This window comes from Engraulis encrasicolus, chromosome 20 (genome assembly GCF_034702125.1).
Source record: "Engraulis encrasicolus isolate BLACKSEA-1 chromosome 20, IST_EnEncr_1.0, whole genome shotgun sequence".
In the NCBI taxonomy this organism is placed as follows: domain Eukaryota; kingdom Metazoa; phylum Chordata; class Actinopteri; order Clupeiformes; family Engraulidae; genus Engraulis; species Engraulis encrasicolus.
This window is the reverse complement of record NC_085876.1, coordinates 52,556,653-52,571,652: the sequence shown is the minus strand read 5'-3', so window position 1 is coordinate 52,571,652 and position 15,000 is coordinate 52,556,653. Positions and strand designations below refer to the sequence as shown.

The window sequence follows — 15,000 nt, the reverse complement described above, 5'->3', positions numbered from 1 at the left end:
ATTCATGTATCTGTATGCTTTATCTGTGTTTTTCTACATGTGATTTCTAATTCAGATTCTTATGAATATGTTGATAACACCGTTGACAGGCAATTTTCCCGCTATGAGAACATGAAAAAGAATGGATTAAATTATGGAAGGATGGAGCTCAAAATTTACCAAAAAGTCTTCCCGTATCCTGCCAAAGAGGTTATGACATCACGTGATGTTATTCGTATGGCCTAAGACCAAACCATTACTGATTTATGGAGGAGGTTTCAGACCGTGACACGGTTAACACAGTTTTCGTGGACACACACAAAATGGCAAATTTCATGTATAATGGAAAGGACAGTGGTCTTTCTGACAGTTTTGTCATATTGTGATGATTACTGTGAATCAACATTTGCAATCGTCTTGGACAAAACAAGTTTCTTTACATGCTAATATGAAGACTGAATCTGACATTGGGAAAACAGGACGGCATGAAAACGCCCAAAACCAGTATTAAATATTCATTCTTGCTGAGGGAAATAATGCTATGTCTACACTTTCTGTATTATATGAAAGATAAACGTTTTCTAATGTCCAAAACATCATTGGATGCAGTTAATAGTTAGTGGAAATGCCAAATAAAATCCACGGACTTAAAAGTGTAGGCGAATTAGAGAATCGCTCGTGTGTCTGCAATCCATTATCCTCCAATTGTCTCTGACTGTGATGACAAGAGAACACACACACACACACACAAACACACACACACACACACACACACACACACACACACACACGGACTTAAAAGTGTAGGCGAATTAGAGAATCACTCTCGTGCGTATCTGCGCTTATAGTTGTGTGCATGCATGCCTGTGTATGTGTGTCTTGGAGCAATTACATTAGTTTTCCATATTCATTGTGTGTGTGTGTGTGTGTGTGTGTGTGTGTGTGTGTGTGTGTGTGTGTGTGTGTGTGTGTGTGTGTGTGTGTGTGTGTGTGTGTTGTAAATAACAGCAGGTGGTCTGGTGGATCACTGTCACAGGGTGAGAATCTCTTCTATCCTTGGACCTGATTATTACAACACACACACACACACACGCACGCACGCACGCTCGCACGCACACACACACACACACACACACACACACACACACACACGCACGCACGCACGCACGCTCGCACGCACACACACACACACACACACACACACACACACACACGCGCGCGCGCACGCACGCACGCTCGCACGCACACGCACACACACACACACACACACACACACACACACACACACACACACACACACACACACACACACACTTAAAGTTAAGGTTCAGTATACACAGACACACGTACGCACAATGTCTGGCAATCTGACTTTGACCTTTTCACTGACACACTTAGACAAACACACACACACAAACACACACACAAACACACACACACAAACACACACACACACAAACACACACACACAAACACACACATAATCACACACAAACACACACACATAGACACACACACACACACACACACACACACACACACACACACACACACACACTCGCGTGTACACACACACACACACACACACACACACACACACACACACACACACACACTCGCGTGTACACACACACACACACACATAAACACACACACACACACACACACACACACACACACACACACACACACACACACACACACACACACACTAACTCACTAACTCTCTTCATGACACAGCACGAGAAGGGGGATTTGTGACAATGAACTCGTCCCTAATCGTCCACGGACTTGCCTAACTTTCGTCTGATTTTGAGCGCTTGAGAGAATCAAAACTAACAATTTTGATGACACCTAACTCGCCCGGAAGCGAATCGCGAGCCGCGGAGAGGTCTCACAGCAGGGTGTTAATGGCCCAACGATTACCACATGAAAGGCAATGACAGCCAGCCCGGAACGCGGACTAGCCTTGCTCTTATTGGACGAAAAAGACACGTGACTCAAAGTAAAAGAGCTGCGCTATTGGTTAGCAGCTACGACCTTCTATTGGTCACGTTGGATTAATTTATGCAGACCGTATACAGTAGGTCCGTATAATTATGCAAAAATTATTATTACTAATATACCTAGGTTGATTTTACTTTGTATATTCACATCATTATATTCACATCATTATAGGCTGCACTGTGATGGGGCTTTAGCATGCATGATGTGAATTTATTGATAAAATGAAAATGAATGAAATGAAAATGTTTTTTTTTAAAAACGCTTTTAATATCACACCAAACAATGTACACACACTTTGACAAGAACCATGCAACTACACACATACCGTGCAAACAATATACTCTATATGCAGTGATGTACACAGCACTCAGGTCACAAATGTACAACTAGGAAACATTTCATTACCGACAGGTTAAGTTTGGGCAGGCTGTCATCATGCTTTAGCGTACGTATCGCACGCTAGTGCATGGTGCGACGCATTTTGAATTCAAAGCGTGCTCCTCAACGCAACGGTAAAGCGCTTTCATGCACTTTTGACTAGTGACGAGGTTTGCACAGTTTTCCCGCCGTGTCGGCGATTTTGTTTTGTCACAGCGCATTTCTGTTACTAAACGCAAATATGTTTTGCTGTGCCCTAACCAAAACCACCCCTAAACCTAACCTGTCAGTGAAGTAATGTTTCTGCTGCTTTACTTTTGCCAAGAACAGCGAGATTAGGCGAATTTCTACCTAAATTGTGCCTAAACCAAAACCATCCCTAAACCTAACCTGTCACAGGGCGTTGTGGAGCACGACTTAACTTGAAAATGCGTATTGGACACACGCGATAGTGGGTTCAAATCAGCGTGTCATAGATACGCCTATGCATGATGACATGTTTCAGGATGGTTTTGGGAAGGGCACAATTCATAAAACTCAGAAACATACAATGCTTTTTCAAAAAAGGGTTCTATGTTCCCCGCTGCATCCAAGTAGACTGCTGCCACATTGCTAAGAGCAGGTTGTTGTTACATCTCTGACAGGTTAGGTTTAAGGATAGTTTTAGTCAGGGCACATACAAAAATGGATTTGAGTAAAAGTTGTCAATTCATAGTAAATATGTGGTAAATATGAAAGTAAGAGGAAAAATACTACAGGTACTGCCTTTTAATACAGACTATACAGGTATGTACAACATTATAAACATTGCTGTTGATTTCATGTTCTTCAGCCACCAATCATGCCAGCAGGGTCTACTGAAGGTCTCTGGTCACTGCGTCCTCGTCATACTGCAACAGGCACTCAGTCTCACTTCTGGGAGCTGTAGAAACAACAAATAAATTAATACTTCACCATGCACCTCATATTGACATAGCAAATATATCAATAAGCAAGTCATATTGAGCCCAACAGGGATAATCTCCTATTTCAGTCTTCTATGGTCTCATGCACTATGTCTCCCTGCCAGGATATGTAGGATGTAAGAAAATAAATCAAAACATAGCAATGCACAGCATTGAGAACTTATCTATAAAGTAGCACAAGTCATATTGCCAATGTAGGCCAGGGGTGGGGAACCTATGTCTTGAGGGCCGTTTGCGACCCTTGAGGCCGTTTTATCTGGTCCCCGATATAATTTTAATGTTATTCAGCTTCACATAAAATATGACATATTTTGTAAAGGAACCTTAGAAAATACATTTGCAATACAATTAAGTTATATTCAGGGAACCTGAAGAAGGTGGTGTTTGTTTAAATGTGGCTGCCTTCAATATAGGTCTAAAGTGAAAGGGAAAATCCTGGTTTGTGTTCATAGTACGGCCCTTGGAGGACTTTTACGGCCCCTCGGATGAATTTGAATTGGCCCTTCAAATGAGAAAGGTTCCCCACCACTGACGTAGGCTATAGGTTAAGCTTACCCTCTTTCACTCTTCTGTGGTGAGACTGTGCCCATTTTGGGTTGACCTCCACACGCGTCTGTAGCACAGCACACAGGATTGCAGGACACAGCATCCTGCAGGACACTACAAAAAAAACAAAAAAAAAACAAGGGGAATGAATAAATTACCTGACCAGTTATTAAACAAATGAAAATTGATGTGCCAGAGCTGTGGTAAAAGTAACCTTGGGTCCAAATCATCTAGGCCTAGGGTGTGTGTGTGTGTGTGTGTGTGTGTGTGTGTGTGTGTGTGTGTGTGTGTGTGTGTGTGTGTGTGTGTGTGTGTGTGTGTGTGTGTGTGTGGTAAATCCAGTGTTCACATTATTCAGATATGAGAATTCATTCATTCATTCATTTTAACTGACATTAGTACATACCCATATCAGTGCCATTTCACCCTGCCAAGACACTGGACCTGGGTCTATTGGAGCTCTCTGCTCAGGGTGTCCTTGTTATACTGCAGCAGGCACTGTTGTTTCTGTAGTTCCTAGAAGCGAGACAAATAAATAAATACTTTGCCATGCACCTCATATTGACATAGCAAATATGTCAATAAGTAAGACCTATTGAGCCCAACAGGGATAATCTTACACTATATCAGTTTTCTGTGGTCTCTTGTAAGATTGGCCCATCACCATTCTGCAGGACACTACCGTCTCCCTGCCAGGATCTGTAGGATGTAAGAAAATAAATCAAAACATAGCAATGCACAGCATTGATTACTTATCTATAAAGTAGCACAAGTCATATTGACAATGTAGGCCAGGGGTGGGGAACCTATGTCTCTAGGGCCGTTTGCGACCCTTGAGGCAGTTTTATCTGCCCCCCCCGATATAATTTTAATGTTATTCAGCTTCACATAAAATATGACATATTTTGTAAAGGAACCTTAGAAAATACATTTGCAATACAATTAAGTTATATTCAGGGAACCTGAAGAAGGTGGTGTTTGTTTAAATGTGGCTGCCTTCAATATAGGCCTAAAGTGAAAGGGAAAATCCTGGTTTGTGTTCATAGTACGGCCCTTGGAGGACTTTTACGGCCCCTCGGATGAATTTGAAGCGGCCCTTCGAATGAGAAACGTTCCCCGACCCTGACGTAGGCTATAGGTTAAGCTTACCCTCTTTCACTCTTCTGTGGTGAGACTGTGCCCATTTTGGGTTGACCTCCACACGCGTCTGTAGCACAGCACACAGGATTGCAGGACACAGCATCCTGCAGGACACTTCAAAAAACAAGGGGAACGAATAAATGACCTGTCCAGTTCTATAAAAAAGAATACCCTGAAAAAGAACACCCTATTGTTTCTACAGCTCCTAGAAGCGAGACAAATAAATTAAATACTTTGCCATGCACCTCATATTGACATAGCAAATGTATCAATGAGCAAGTCATATTGGTCACAAAGAAGTTAATCTTACATTCTTTCAGTCTTCTATGGCGAGTTAGGCCTTCAGGTGACTCGTCCTCGCCATATTATGAGACAGCAGCCTGTGAAAACATGGTAAATAGAATAACCCATTAACCTTGGGTCCTAATATAATACATGGACATAAACTAGCCTACATTATTTAGACAAGGTCAGTAGACCTCCACGTGAAACAATAAGAAAAATGACCATACATAATTTCAATTTCTTGAAGAGGCCATCTACACTTATTTGTGCAACAAGTGCTGTTTTGAGGACCCATACTTTTTAAGGACAGGTTGCCTACTGTTGCAAATGGCAGGGTATTTCACATTGATTTCGGGGTGGCGTGCTCAACTTGACCACTCTGGTCGACATTGAGCTCGCGCTGATACATTGGGCTCGCGTTACTGAGAGCTGCCGCCAGAACTACTCACGGTTAGCTTTCATAATATAGAACGCAACAAGGAAGAATCGGTCGGTTTGGTGAAAGGGCAAGGTGTAGCATGGAACTAAATTATATCCCACCTTTGACTTGATTTTACGCAGGTGGGTCTTGGGAACCCCTGTGTGACTGCCTAGGTTTCAGGATAGAGAAAGTAAAACAAAAATCATTGAGTAAAATCGATGGGGGACAAATTGTAGCTTTTGTAGACTACGTCGCTACTTGAGGAAAAATAGCTTAACTACAGGGATGTTAGCTACTCGATACATAGTAGTGACGCTACGACCAAGCTACTAGAGAATGTAGTTAAACTAGTCGCTTCGCTACTGCCCAGCACTGAAAACCAACATACCCAGACGGCACACCAGTCTTTCCAACGTCGCCTAGATGCATTTTTGCCGCTGTAAAATACATTGGCAAGGCGTCTAAGCGTTAGTTCATCAGCGAAATGCCGGGCAGACGTGAAAAATGAGCAGTGCCCAGCATCTAGTTGATGAGCTAACGCAATAGCATGCTAACGGTAGCCTTTGTCTATCTTTAGGCAGGGGAAAGGCAACTGAGAACGAGCAATGTCAAACAATTTACCATCAACAAGTATACTTAACATATTCACTGTTTCACCACAGCATTTTGTCATTACGATGCTCGCAAGCCATCAGCATTTCCTAGCGTACTTAGGGGACTTGAGCTACCAGCTATGTAAACGGTGGGGGATGGAGACTCCCAACTGAGATCGCTCCCGGACGTGCGGTCCCAGGTGTTTCTATCACTCCCGGACGTGCGGTCCCACCCGATTATATTTCACGTATTATCATATACTGCCACATACAAGCAATTTAGGGTTAGGTTTAGGTTTAGGGTTAGGTTTAGGTTTAGGGTTAAGGTTAGGGTTAGAAACAAAAAACTAACATCAACAAGATAACTGGCTCCGTCATATGGCGGTGGTACCGATAGTCTGGCTAGTGGGAGCGAGATGAAATGGGAGCGTCCTGGGTTGGGAGCGTCAATCAGGGAATCGTATAGCGGCTGTGCCATAACTTAGCAATGGCGGATCTGTGTTCAGAGGAGCTATTCAATCGCTCTTGAGTACTGAAACTTTAAACCACAGTTGAGTAAAATGTACTTACATGTATATGAAGCCCATTTTCCGTTGGTATGTGAGGAACTTTTCCCCCATATCGCCAAGAAACTTGTAAACCACACAGACAACGCGTGGTTCTGTTCAATCAGGAAGGCGTTGTTGACCGCGGCTGATGGCTTCTTTGTGGCTTGTGTGTGGAATTCGCATTGTGCCAATTAGTTTTACTGCCACCTAAAGGCTTGGTGTAGAACTAATTTAACCAGAGACGGTCTATTTTCAACTAACTTGAACAATCCTTGCTTTAGTTCAGAATACCATTTAAAAACCAGAGTGGCCAAGCACATTGATGTTTTTCCTCAAAAGCAGCTGAGGAACCTTTTTAATTCGAAGGGTCACTTCAAAATGTATGTCCAAGAAAGATCATTCAGGTGATTCTATTTTGATAGCCTATTCTGTAGGTTCATTTAAATGTTTATAGCACAGATCGAATTGTTTGATCAACTTAATTTCTGAGCTTATAGTATCATAAAAAAAATGTACTGACAGCAAAGCTGTGGCTAGTAGAAAGGTTTAATGCAGGGTTGGGGAACCTTTTTCATTCGAGGGGCCACTTCAAATTCCTACCATGGTCATAAAATCCTCCGGGGGCCATACTATGAACACAAATCAGGATTTCCCCTTAAAATTTAGGCCTATATAGACACCTTTAGGCCTATATAGACATATAGACATCTTTAAAGGTAGACACCTTTAAAACAGTCCCCACCTTTTCTAGGTCCCCTGAATATAACTTAATTGCATTGGAAATGTAATTTCTAAGATTCCTTTAGGCCTGCAAAATATGTCATAGGCCTATTTCATGTGAAGTTGCAAAACATTATAATGATATCAGGGGCTGGATAAAACGGCCTCAAGGGCCCTCGAGACATAGGTTCCCTACCCCTGGTTTAATGGTTAGTGATTCTGAAAAACACCACTGGGCAGCGTGAAAAAACATACACACACACAGACACACACACACACACACACATTTTAGTAAAAGGCCAAAAAATGCCCTAGGGCCCCCAACAATCCCGTTGCCTAGGGACCCCAAAATCCTAGAAACAGGCCTGCCGACCCCCCACTCCCTCCCACCCACCTGACCTCACCCCACCCCACCCCACTTGAAATTGACTGGGGCAGCTCCCGACCTGATCACTGGCATTTACATATTAAAGGCTCTTCTAAGAAGGGGATGGGAGGGGGGCATGGGGGAGCCGCAAATGCTGTGGCTTGAGGTATGAGGCAATTTAAGGTGCAAAACTCATCCACAAATTCCTCTTTTCATGCAGTGTGAGATGTTTGTATTTTTCTGCATGCATTCCAAAGGTGTCAGGGGAAAAAAACATATTCTTTTACACATGCACGTAGCGCATAATTGAAACACACACACACACACACACACACACACACACACACACACACACACACACACACACACACACACACACACACACACACACACACACACACACACACACACACACACGCACAGATCTCACATTATTCCGGTTCTGTGAGAGACCACCTACCTACAGCACTGATGAAATCATGGGAGCGTACCTACAGGGCCGTATTAATGCACAGGCTAGATATGGCTGCAGCCTAGGGGCCCCCACCTGCCAGGGACCCCCCACAGGCCAGACATGGCTGCAGCCTAGGGGCCCCCACCTGCCAGGGACCCCCCACAGGCTAGATATGGCTGCAGCCTAGGGCCCCCACCTGCCAGGGGCCCCCACAGGCTAGATATGGCTGCAGCCTAGGGCCCCCACCTGCCAGGGGCCCCCACAGGCTAGATATGGCTGCAGCCTAGGGCCCCCACAGACTAGATATGGCTGCAGCCTAGGGCACCCACAGACTAAATATGGCTGCAGCTTAGGGCCCCCCACAGGCTAAATATGGCTGCAGCCTAGGGCCCCCACAGGCTAGATATGGCTGCAGCCTAGGGCCCCCACAGGCTAGATATGGCTGCAGCCTAGGGCCCCCACAGGCTAGATATGGCTGCAGCCTAGGGCCCCCACATGCTAGATATGGCTGCAGCCTAGGGCCCCCACCACAGGCTAGATATGGCTGCAGCCTAGGGCCCCCACCACAGGCTAGATATGGCTGCAGCCTAGGGCCCCCACAGGATAGATATGGCTGCAGCCTAGGGCCCCCACCACAGGCTAGATATGGCTGCAGCCTAGGGCCCCCACCTGCCATGGCCCCCCACAGGCTAGATATGGCTGCAGCCTAGGGCCCCCTCAGGCTAGATATGGCTGCCGCCTAGGGCCCCCACCTGACAGGGGCCCCCACAGGCTAGATATGGCTGCAGCCTAGGGCCTCCACAGACTAGATATGGCTGCAGCCTAGGGCCCTCACCACAGGCTAGATATGGCTGCAGCCTAGGACCCCACAGGCTAGATACGACTGCAGCCTAGGGGCCCCCACAGGATAGATATGGCTGCAGCCTAGGGCCCCCACAGGATAGATATGGCTGCAGCCTAGGGCCCCCACCACAGGCTAGATATGGCTGCAGCCTAGGGCCCCCACCTGCCAGGGGGCCCCCACAGGCTAGACATGGCTGCAGCCTAGGGGCCCCCACCTGCCAGGGGGCCCCCACAGGCTAGATATGGCTGCAGCCTAGGGCCCCCACCTGCCAAGGGCCCCCCACAGGCTAGATATGGCTGCAGCCTAGGGACCCCACCTACCAGGGCCCCCTCCACAGGCTACATATGGCTGCAGCCTAGGGCCCCACCACAGGCTAGATATGTCAGCAGCCTACGGGCCCCACAGGTTAGACATGGCTGCAGCTTAGGGCCCCCCACAGGCTAGATATGGCTGCAGCCTAGGGCCCCCACAGGCTAGATATGGCTGCAGCCTAGGGCCCCCACCTGCTAGATATGGCTGCAGCCTAGGGCCCCCACCTGCTAGATATGGCTGCAGCCTAGGGCCCCCACAGGCTAGATATGGCTGCAGCCTAGGGCCCCCACAGGCTAGATATGGCTGCAGCCTAGGGCCCCCACCACAGGCTAGATATGGCTGCAGCCTAGGGCCCCCACCACAGGCTAGATATGGCTGCAGCCTAGGGCCCCCACGCCTAGGGCCCCCACCACAGGCTAGATATGGCTGCAGCCTAGGGCCCCCACCACAGGCTAGATATGGCTGCAGCCTAGGGCCCCCACCTGCCAGGGGCCCCCACAGGCTAGATATGGCTGCAGCCTAGGGCCCCCCACAGGCTAGATATGGCTGCAGCCTAGGGCCCCCACCTGCCATGGGCCCCCACAGGCTAGATATGGCTGCAGCCTAGGGCCTCCACAGGCTAGATATGGCTGCAGCCTAGGGCCCCCACAGGCTAGATATGGCTGCAGCCTAGGGCCCCCACAGGCTAGATATGGCTGCAGCCTAGGGGCCCCACAGGCTATGAGGCTAGGTATGGCTGCAGCCTATGGCCCCACAGGCTAGATATGGCTGCAGCCTAGGGTCCCCACAGACTAGATATGGCTGCAGCCTAGGGCCCCCACCACAGGCTAGATATGGCTGCAGCCTAGGGCCCCCACCACAGGCTAGATATGGCTGCAGCCTAGGGCCCCCACAGGCTAGATATGGCTGCAGCCTAGGGCCCCCACATGCTAGATATGGCTGCAGCCTAGGGCCCCCACCACAGGCTAGATATGGCTGCAGCCTAGGGCCCCCACAGGCTAGATATGGCTGCAGCCTAGGGCCCCCACAGGCTAGATATGGCTGCAGCTTAGGGCCCCCACCGGCTAGATATGGCTGCAGCCTAGGGCCCCCACAGGCTAGATATGGCTGCAGCCTAGGGTCCCCACCTGCCAGGGGCCCCCACAGGCTAGATATGGCTGCAGCCTAGGGTCCCCACCTGCCAGGGGGCCCCCACAGGCTAGATATGGCTGCAGCCTAGGGGCCCCTACAGGCTAGATATGGCTGCAGCCTAGGGCCCCCCTACAGGCTAGATATGGCTGCAGCCTAGGGCCCCCACAGGCTAGATATGACTGCAGCCTAGGGCCCCCACAGGCTAGATATGGCTGCAGCCTAGGGCCCCCACAGGCTAGATATGGCTGCAGCCTAGGGGCCTCCACCTGCCAGGGGGCCCCTGATTGGCCAAAAGTGAAAAATTGCAGAATTGTGACAAGATTGAGTGCAGTTGGCAGACATGTTATCCTTAATTCTTATCTTGCAATTTTGACACTGTCTATGTAAATTTGGCACAAAATTTGTCCTCCGTTGGGCCCACAACAATCTGTAGCCTAGGGGCCCCAGGCCATCTTAATCCGGCCCTGCATACCTATGTTCCCCGGGTCCTAAGTTCCCCCGTCTTTCTATGGGACAGTGGAACTTAGGACCTCTTAGGGTTCTATGTTTCCCGCATTGTATTTAACCCTTCCTAAAAACCATCCATAAACCTAACCTGTCAGTAATGCAATGTTTCTGAACAGGCCCGGAGTGGACCCTTTTCTCAGTCCGGGAATTTAATTCAAATTCAGGCCACTCTGATACGGAGGACAAAATGCACGCCTCCCTCTTAGCATCTGACTTCCCCAATCGCCTAGGCCTATTATTAAATGTAACAATTAAATTAAATGTATGCCTAAATATTTTAATTAACTATTAAAAAGTAATGTAGGCTTCATAGACAATTATTGATTAAACAGTGGTTGCCTGTTTCATTTGGTCTTATTTTGGTGCATTTTCAGCAATTAGGCCTAGTTCTCTTAAATCCTGCTACCCGTTTCCACTGTTGTCCTGGGCTCCATGCCTACTGCATTCTGCATACAGTCTGTCCTTTCATTCACTTAGGCCTATTTGTTTACTTATTTAATTATGGCTTTGTTAAATCATCTACACGTTTTACCCTACACATCATGGTGTTCTTCTGTAGACTATGCCATATTTTATAGGCGTATCATCATAAACATCTATTTTGACTAACTCTCTTACTCTACCTGGCCCTACTCCTGCCCTCATCTGGATCATCTGCTGCGCTGATGCTAGAAAGCATTCCATAGGCGAAAGAAGACATTTCATATTGAGTTGATGTTTGCGCACCTGTGGAAATGCTGCACGCTATAACAGCGAGACGAAATAGGCTACAGTTGCAGAGCATGACGGCGACTTTGAAACTGTCTATCAAAAACGGCAAATGTAAGGATTCCGTTCGTTGAGGATACACACTGCAAGCACGGAAATAGAGAAGCTTTGGTGAAGGGTCTCGGCTCACATTACAATGAATGGTCATTCGCTGAGGGGTTTCACGATGCTGATTCCGCGGATAGAACGTGCAAACTCTCCAGTAATTATTTTTTAGAAAGACAACTAAACTGTCCCTGTGCGCGCGAACCAAGAGCAATATTGGTATACAGCACTTATAAATGATTTAAACAGCATGTTTGACGTGCATTTAATAACAAATAGCCTATTTAACAACAAATGTCATACCCCCTGTTTAATATATCCATTGCGTTAATAACTGATAGTGCGCGCCGGTGGTAATGCGTGATGAAGCGTTTGGCAACTCTCTTCATCAAATGGAATGTAGCCTAATGTAAAGCAACACGTTTTCGGTTCTTCTATGAAAATAGGAATACACTTCAACCATAGCATAGGCCATAAAGCCTACAATGTGACATTTTAAAAGCTGACAGTAAGTTGACCGTTGATTTGACATTGCAAACATCGCCACGTTATAGCCTATTTACATAGGAGTCTAATAATGTCTATTGCGTCAACCTGTGCGCGTTGGTGGTATGCTACAAATAAAGCATGATGAAGCGTTTGGGAATCTGTTAATCAAAATGGTTAACTGACATGTAAAGCAACACGTTTTCGGTTCTTCTACGGAAATAGGAATGCACTTTAAAACATAGATAATCCTATAGCCTACATTGTGACATTTTTAAAAGTTGACAGTAAGTTGACAGTTGTGACAGTTGCAAGCGCTCGCCACGGTAGGCCTATATGACAAAATTCACAACCAGGCAATTATCTATTTCTCTTTCAGTAACCTACCAGCTTGTCTTGAGAAGATGTCAGTTAATTTGACACATTTGGCTGCCGCCGCCTTCTCTTTTTTTTTTTTTTTTAGCCCTCTTTCTGCTTTCCATCACTGACGCTCTGTTTCGCGCCAGTGTGATTTAAAAAGACGAGTTTTGGGCCACACCATCTGAACACATGGGAGGGGTCGGGGGGAATTATGCTGCTTACATGGTAGTAGAACCACAGATTTTCTAGGAGGGGGCTCTGGACCTATTTAATCCACTATGATGCAGCTGGCGGTTGCAACTTAATTGATATTAATACAAGAAGTGACACAAAAAAAGTTAAAATTAGTTGCCGCCGTGGGCCACGGCGATGGTTTGGGCCGGGAAAACTCCCGATCACTTTAATGTGCACCCCGGCATTGTTTCTGAATGGTAAAGTTGTGTCCTGACCAAACCTATCTCTAAACCTTACATGTCACAGGTGCAACAACAACCTGCGTTTTACTATGTGGCAGCAGTCTACTTAGAAGCAGCGGGGAACATAGGACCCTTTTTTGAAAAACAACCGGGGAGCATAGAGATGACCCCAAGATCACCAGGGCAGTGAACCCGCTCTGGTAACACTTCCAAATAAGGGGCCATAATTAATAGTAAAGTAGCTATAACCTAATACTTAAGTAAGGGTTAATAATTATTACTTAACGCCACATTAGACACATATTATTTGTTATTACTGCATGTGTTGAACATTAGTAAGCAGTTACTTAACTATTAGATGACTATTACCTTGTATCACAAGTTAATAGCATGTTATTATTTAACTAATAGATAAGTACGGGCACAGTTAATAGTTAAGTAGCTATCAGGTCATGCTTAACTAAGGACCAAAATGAACACTTACTTAATACAAAAGCAAAGCATAGCTACTTTACTGTTAATTATGGGCCCCGCTTTTTTTTTTTTTTTTTACAGCAGGTGAGACAATCACAGCTCTTTTTACTGGAGAGTGGTATTACAGGTACCAAATCACAGCTCCTTTTAATAGTGAGTACAGGTACCCAATCACAGCTCCTTTAATAGTGAATACAGGTACCCAATCACAGCTCATTTTAATAGTGAGTACAGGTACCCAATCACAGCTCCTTTTAATAGTGAGTGGTACCCAATCACAGCTCCTTTAATAGTGAATACAGGTACCCAATCACAGCTCATTTTACTGGAGAGTGGTATTACAAGTACCCAATCACAGCTCATTTTACTGCTAGGGGTGTTTTACCAGAGAGTCGTATATGAGAGAGAGATACTTCAGGCTGGTTCTTTTCCCAGTATCCATGTGATGTCAGGTGAATGCCCCTTTAGGAGACCTGCGGTTAGGAGACCTGCGGAGTCTCGAGGTTGAGATTAAATAGAGTGCCCTTAGCACTGTAGATAGCGGTAGCGAACGTCTTGTGCAAACACCAAAAAAAGAGAGGAAGAAGGAGGGACAACGCCCCCTTAGGAGACCGAGTTTTGAGCACAATCCTTTGCATTGGGTTGGGCAGGGTTTGGGATATCTGTCTCTCGACGATACGATTTTTGATTTTACTATACCAGAGATAGTACAAACTAGTGTCTATGCTCACACACACACACACACTGACACAGACATACACAAACGCGCAAATGTATTTTATAAAGTTTTATTGCTGTCTGCAAATGGCACATACATATGGCAAGTATTAGACATCTATTTCATATAACATTATTGTGCAATCTATGGCTACAGGATATAAAAAGGCAGAGAGAGACAGAGAGCTTTTTCATAAAGTTGCAGTGTTGCAAAAAAATATATTATATATATCGTCTTCATGGTACTCTTCACAATCAGAAATATATATTTATTTAGAAATTAGAAATATATATTTATTTATATGTTCTATAAGTACAAACACAAACATAAACATTAACATACACCCCATCCTACCCATAAGCCACTTGGGCACGTTATGCCCCATCCTACCCATAAGCCACTTGGGCTGTTACGCCCCATCCTACCCATAAGCCTCTTGGGCATGTTACGCCCCATCCTACCCATAAGCCACTTGGGCACGTTATGCCCCATCCTACCCATAAGCCTCTTGGGCATGTTACGCCCCATCCTACCCA

At 46.0% G+C, this 15,000-nt stretch overlaps 1 long non-coding RNA gene across 2 annotated transcripts; it reads right to left on the bottom strand.

The window, feature by feature from the left end:
* Positions 1 to 3,117: 3,117 nt before the first annotated feature.
* LOC134435974 (uncharacterized) lies at positions 3,118 to 5,295 on the bottom strand. 2 transcript variants are annotated; one of them, XR_010032150.1, is made up of 5 exons: positions 5,025 to 5,295; positions 4,496 to 4,574; positions 4,282 to 4,391; positions 3,885 to 3,989; positions 3,118 to 3,286 (listed from the first exon to the last, which is right to left on the bottom strand). It is a non-coding gene; the product is annotated as an uncharacterized LOC134435974 (long non-coding RNA). The 2 variants fall into 2 exon arrangements; XR_010032149.1 differs by having other exon boundaries at positions 4,282 to 4,574.
* Between the last annotated feature and the right edge of the window lie 9,705 nt (positions 5,296 to 15,000).